The 5,607-nt window shown below is 61.9% G+C and overlaps 1 long non-coding RNA gene across 1 annotated transcript; it reads left to right on the top strand.

Moving 5' to 3' along the window:
* The first annotated feature begins 1,838 nt into the window (after positions 1 to 1,838).
* Positions 1,839 to 5,199, top strand: LOC118352419 (uncharacterized). The gene is made up of 3 exons (XR_007406246.1): positions 1,839 to 2,858; positions 3,483 to 3,602; positions 4,799 to 5,199. It is a non-coding gene; the product is annotated as an uncharacterized LOC118352419 (long non-coding RNA).
* The last annotated feature ends 408 nt before the right edge of the window (positions 5,200 to 5,607 follow it).

Here is a 5,607-nt window from a genome sequence, read left to right as displayed (position 1 = left end):
GGGTCGTGGGCACCGAGGGGCCGGGGGTGGGACAGGGGCCAGGGGGCTGAAGGGAGGGCCCCAGAGGGAAGGAAGACAGACTCCCAGGGTGAGGGTGCCTGGTGACAGTGACAGGACCACTGAGAGATGGGGGTGGGTGGGGGTGGGGAGCCAGGTGGGCCAGGAAGGGACACGGGCTGGGGCACTTGGAGAGGCCTCCAGCTTGGGGCTTGGTCCACCCTCCTTGTCCTTCACAGCCCAGCCTGGCAGTCCCGTCCTGCTCCCCCGCCTGCCTCGAACCCCCACGGCCTCGTCTGTGGCTACTGCCCTCCTGTATCCTGGCCACCCTCGCCCGAGGTCCTCCCGGCAGGCGACTCCCCTGGTGCCCGACATCGGGGAGGGCTGCTGAGCTGCCCATCCCAGGCTCTGGCCTTAACTGCGGGGAGGCCTTGCCCTGGCCGGTGGCTCTGAAATAGGATTCACTCTGGGGCATGACAAGTTAACTGAACGACAAGTGGCATCATCACGCGGTCAGTGGAACTTCCTGTTTGTCGCGCTCCCAGCCTGTGACCAGGCCCCCCCCAAGTACCTGATCTTCTCTGGCTTCACTGGCTCCCACACTTCTCCCACTGCCTTCCTCTCCATCTCATCCTCGCCGTCTCTGCTCTTTCACCATTTCTCATCGTGGCGCTACCAGCCCAGGTGACAACACCCCTACTTCCCTGGGCGCGCGTCTCCACCTTGGAGCTGGAGCTGCCTCTTCCAGCCCTCAGGCCGCCTGGGGTCAGGGACACCACAGTCATGCCCATCTGGGCCCAGTCCCGGCTCAGTGTGCATCCTGTGCTCCCTGGCCCTGTCTGTTCCTCACGGACCGAGGGCACCTGCCTTGTGTGTGGCAGTCAGGCCCGCTGGGGTCCCACAGAGGTGTGTCCTCCACTCCCTCGGATCTGACCGCTCCAAGATGTGCTCAGTGATGCCCATGTCTGTCCCATCAGCCCCGGGCACGTGTCCCCAGCAAGCCTGTCTGCAGAGAGGGCACCCACACCCCCTGGCAGGTACCTCCCTATGCTGTTCTTACGCGCCCTGAAGACACGCAGCGTGCACAGAGTTTCAGGCGACATCCACCCACCTCGTCCACATCCTAAGCTGGTCCACCCTCTGCCCAAAGCCAGACTTGAGGGTTCCTTAGGGCAGTGACCTGGCTCCGAGCTGAGCTGAGCGTGGTCAGCGGGGGCCTGACGGCTCAGTGCGGTGCCTCCGGGAGCCCCCTGCCCTAAGAGGGCTCGGGGTTGGTAAGGCGGAGACAGGTGGCCGTTTTGAAGTCCCTGGCGGGGGAGCCTGCCTGGGGCGCCTGACGCACAGTGGGAACAGATGGCTCTTGGCAGGACACGTGCCCCCACCCTGTGGGGCCAGCTGCCCCAAGCTGGCATGGAGCAAATCTTCCGACAAACACAGAAGGGCCAGGTCTGGTGGTGGCCAGGGCACCAGGGACTATTTGGAGCCCACACTCGGGGCTCGAGATACACGGTGGGGTTGGGTCCCAGGAGTGCGAGTGACTACTGTCCTGTCCAGCCTTAACTTTCCATGTGTTTTTTTTTTCGTTTGTTTTTTTGTCATGATGAATGGAAGCACATTTCTGTGGAAATTAGGACATAATAAATCTGAAAATGTTGAACACCAGCTAGATGGCGTGTCCCACGGGCCTGCCCCTCTTGGGGTGGATTTCCTGTGCATCTCGGTTGGCCCGGTCCCGGTGCCTGGGCCTTGCCTTTCCATTAACACAACCTCACACTCCCTGCATTTAGAGATTCTCCAGAAACACAGGTACGCTGGCCGCCAGCGTGCAGGTCCATCATTCACGGAGCTGTCTTCCTCCGGTTGGGCATGTGGGCTGTTATGACTTCTCTGCGTTATGAACGAGGCTCAGACAAAAGTCCCTGAACGCACGTGCATCTCTGTTTTTTCCTTAGGGTCAATTCCCGACAGTGGCTCACGGGCCACAGTGGACCTGGCTGTCCTCTCAGTCTTCCAACACTGCGACTGGGAAATGGGACTTCACTGCCTTGTGGGCCATCTGCCGACACCTCGGCCCACCACAGGCCTGGTGCCCAGTGCCCCAGCCCGGCCTGAGCCTTTGGGACACTTACTGCAGTGTCTCCTGTGGGACCCGTCCTGCAGCCTCATTGGGTGGCACAGAAGGATGCCCAAGCGAATGCCCTGTGGCAGATGCCCTCCTGTGAGGGCCTGAGTCTCAAATCCTGGCTCTGCCAGTTGCTGGGCTTCCCAGCTTCGTCAGGGGGCTGCTAGTGCCACGCTAGCCGGGGCCTGTGAGCATCCCCTGAGCGAGGGCCTGAGCCTACCCCAGGGCCTAGGCTGTGAGTGTGGCCGGGTAAAAGGGGTCTGCGGTCCCTGGCACATGTGGGGCCCCTTGGGGTCTTCTAGGGTGGTGAGGAAGGAGCCCTCTGCCACTCCATGCCTGGCCAGGCCATCCCCTCAGCGTCTGGGGTGGGCAAGAGGAGGACAATTTAGGGCTGAAGAGGCTGCGTTTGGCCCTCTTGTCCTGGCACCAGCCAGACTGTCCACAGGCCCTTGTCTTTGAGGGGTGAGTAAGCGGCCTGCTGGAACGTGCGTGTCCCAGTCCTGGCCGCTCGCCACCCCAGGGGCTGTCGGGGGAGATTCCAACTGTGAAGCTCCCAGCTGGTGACTCAACTCTATTGGTCTAAATAAATCTTGTCCTTCTCCCTGTGACGGTCCCCCTCGCCGGCCCCCACAACCCCATGGGCCCCCATGGCCACCATACCCACCCCGACACGGAGGCTGGCCGCCATCCAGTGCATTATGGGATGGAGCCGACGCTGTGGCAACAGAGAGCCTTTGTGGTGGGTGAGGCCTTGGGGAGGACGTGTTGGTGGTGAGCCTGGCATCCTTGCTCAGCTGTGGGGCTGCCCGTGGTTCACTGGAGCGGCCCTTGGGACTCACTGCCTCTCTGATTTCATGCCCCCTGGCACCCCGAGGCCAGGCTGGGGGAGTCCCAGGGGCCTAACAGGCTTCACCCTCAGTGAAGGGTGGCCTGGGGCTAGACCCCGGGGGGGAGTCCCCCTGGGGGGCTTAGGGACGCCCTGGAGGCCCAGCCTGGCAGGTCCGTTGCACTCTGAGCCCAACTGCTAACATCACCCAGTCCTGGGGACCCCTCAGAAACCACAGACAACAGTGACAGTTTACCAACCATGTGGTCATGTTGGTGTTTGAGGCAGCACGCGGTGGCCGGGGCTCAGGCCGCGGGGCTCCCATGGGCCCAGGCCTGGGGTGGGGAGGCTTGGCCCCGATGTCATTCTACCCACCATGTTCCTGGCCGTCGGTTTAGACCGCAGCTTCCCAGGGATGGAGCCTGCCACCCAGGAAGTGGCTCCTTGCAGCGGATCAGCCTCCCACCCAGCCTCCTCTGACCAGGGGTGGACCCCCGAAGCCGCCCCCTCTGGCCTGACTTGCTCTCTGTCACACAGGGTAGGATGCTGCCTTGAAGGACCGGGGCATGGGGACAGAGATGTACTGGCCATGCCGTGCTGGTTAGTGGCCACCGCTACCTGACCCTTGGTGACACTGACTCCGGTCTCCCACGCTTGGTGAGTCTCAGGGTGGCCCCTTCTGTGCTCCCAGCCCACCTCACCTCCTGGCACCCTCAGGCCACCCTCTGGCCTGCGGGCAGCGTGGCTTCCCAGCACCTCCTGCCCTTCCAGGGATCATGTCTGCTCCCCCCCTTCCCTCCACCTGGCCTTCCTTCTTCCCTGAACCTCTGCAGGCCACAGTCCCCCATCCTGAGGCCCCATTACAAATGCTGCCCCCGCCAGAAGGCACCTGGCTGTGCGCTCTGCTGTGTCCGGGACACACACTGGCCTCCCTGGGCAGGCAGCTTGATCCCCAAAGCTGCCCACGGTCCCCGGATCCTCCGGGGCAGGTCCAGCCCCAGAACGGGGAGGCCACGGCTTCTTAGAGATCCTTCAATACACCTGACCCACCCCTCCTCCCTGGCTCAGAACACCCCGTAGCTTCCTGTGGGAGGTTCCCCTCCCTCTGCTCCCACCTGTCAGGCCCAACAGATTTGGGGCCCGGCAAAGAGTAGACAAGAGTATATGTTCTGTCTAGGAAGGCTTCTCTGAACACCCACCGTGTCTTCACTGTCCTTTTATACCTCAGTACAAGACGTCCCAATAGAGGGATGTCAGCCAAGGTGCTGATAAAGCCTACAGAGAGCACACAGCCAAGGGCCGAGCCTGGGGAGGGGGCCACTGTCCCACTCAGGCTTGTGGCAAGTGGACTGAGAGGCTGAAGCTCCTGGCCTGGATCACTGGGGCAGCCCTATGCATGCTATGGCTTTGCTGGACCTGACAGAAAGAATGGCTGCATGCCATCTGGGTGGAAATCATTTCGCTGCTGGAGCGGAGCTGGAGTCTTAAGTGTTCTTATCAATGAGAATGGACGTGGTCTGTCCTGGAGGGATGCCCACTGTCTATCCTCCCAGGAGACCCTCTAGATGCAGGGCAGGGCTGGGGGAGAAAGGTCCCCCACGAATCCCTGGATTAAACAAGGTCAAGGGGGTTCCTGCAGGACTTCTCAGTGCCTTGAACAGCTCAAGTGATGGGCAGGTAATACGCTCCTTCGCGTTGGGGCTGCTATCTTCTCGCTCAGCCCAGAGCCTTGTGCAAGAGCTTGGAGGTGAGCCTGGGGCTGCCTGGGACCCCAAGGCCCAAGGCAAACAGTAGGGAGTGGGAGTCCCTGTCCTGAACTGGGGCTGAGGTTCAGCTATTTCACGGTCCAACAGGATAGCCCCCACAGGTGCTACCTAACTGATGCACCGAATAAAGGAAGAGCTTTCTGGCTCGGGTGTGGGTGTGCTCTCCTTGGGAGTGGAAGAGCCCACGACGGGGACGCCACCAGGGAGCGACCGGGACCAGCGTCCCTCCAGCTCTGCGAGGGTCCAGCGTTCGGCAGGTCCCAGGCCTCGCAGGATTCCTTAGCGTGTTTTGTTGCCATTCTGTTTGTACGGACACCTTCTTTTTGCCGCCTGCAATGCTTGTTTTCCATTTCCAGTAGTGCTGTAAGATTTCCTTTCAAAATATAATCACTTAAGTAAAAAAATAAATAAATAAAAAAACCCTTTTGAAGAAAACCCTCCAGTAAACAATAGTGAAGCAGGTGGGCGGACGGGCATAGGACTGAGTGGAGTGCGGGCCCAGCTGGGTAGGCGCGTGGGCTGGGGACGAGCAGCAGGGGCTGGGGCAGGGAGAGGGCCGGCTGGGGCTTCCTTGCTGCTGCTTGGCCCCGCTGGACCCCCGTGGGGCTGTCTGTGATGAGGCCGCCCGGGGGCCGGGGTGGCTGTAGCCACGCGTGTCTATCCCTAGGCCCCAGGCTCCCCCCGCCCCGGCCTCATCTCGTGCCCGCTGGTGCCCTTGAACCTGTGTCCAGCTGCCTGTCATTCGCCCGTTAACCTGTCAGCATGTTTAGCTTGGAAGGGTGGCAGGAATGGAGTGTTGGGGGGAGCCTGGGATGCCCCGAGTCAGCAGGGAGCTGCGCCCTGAGCCCTCCTCAGCCGGGGGTCACCTGTCCTCGGGCCCACCTGGGCAACGGCAG

Source organism: Canis lupus, chromosome 26 (assembly GCF_003254725.2).
Source record: "Canis lupus dingo isolate Sandy chromosome 26, ASM325472v2, whole genome shotgun sequence".
Lineage (NCBI taxonomy): Eukaryota > Metazoa > Chordata > Mammalia > Carnivora > Canidae > Canis > Canis lupus.
This window is presented reverse-complemented; position numbering and strand designations above follow the sequence as displayed.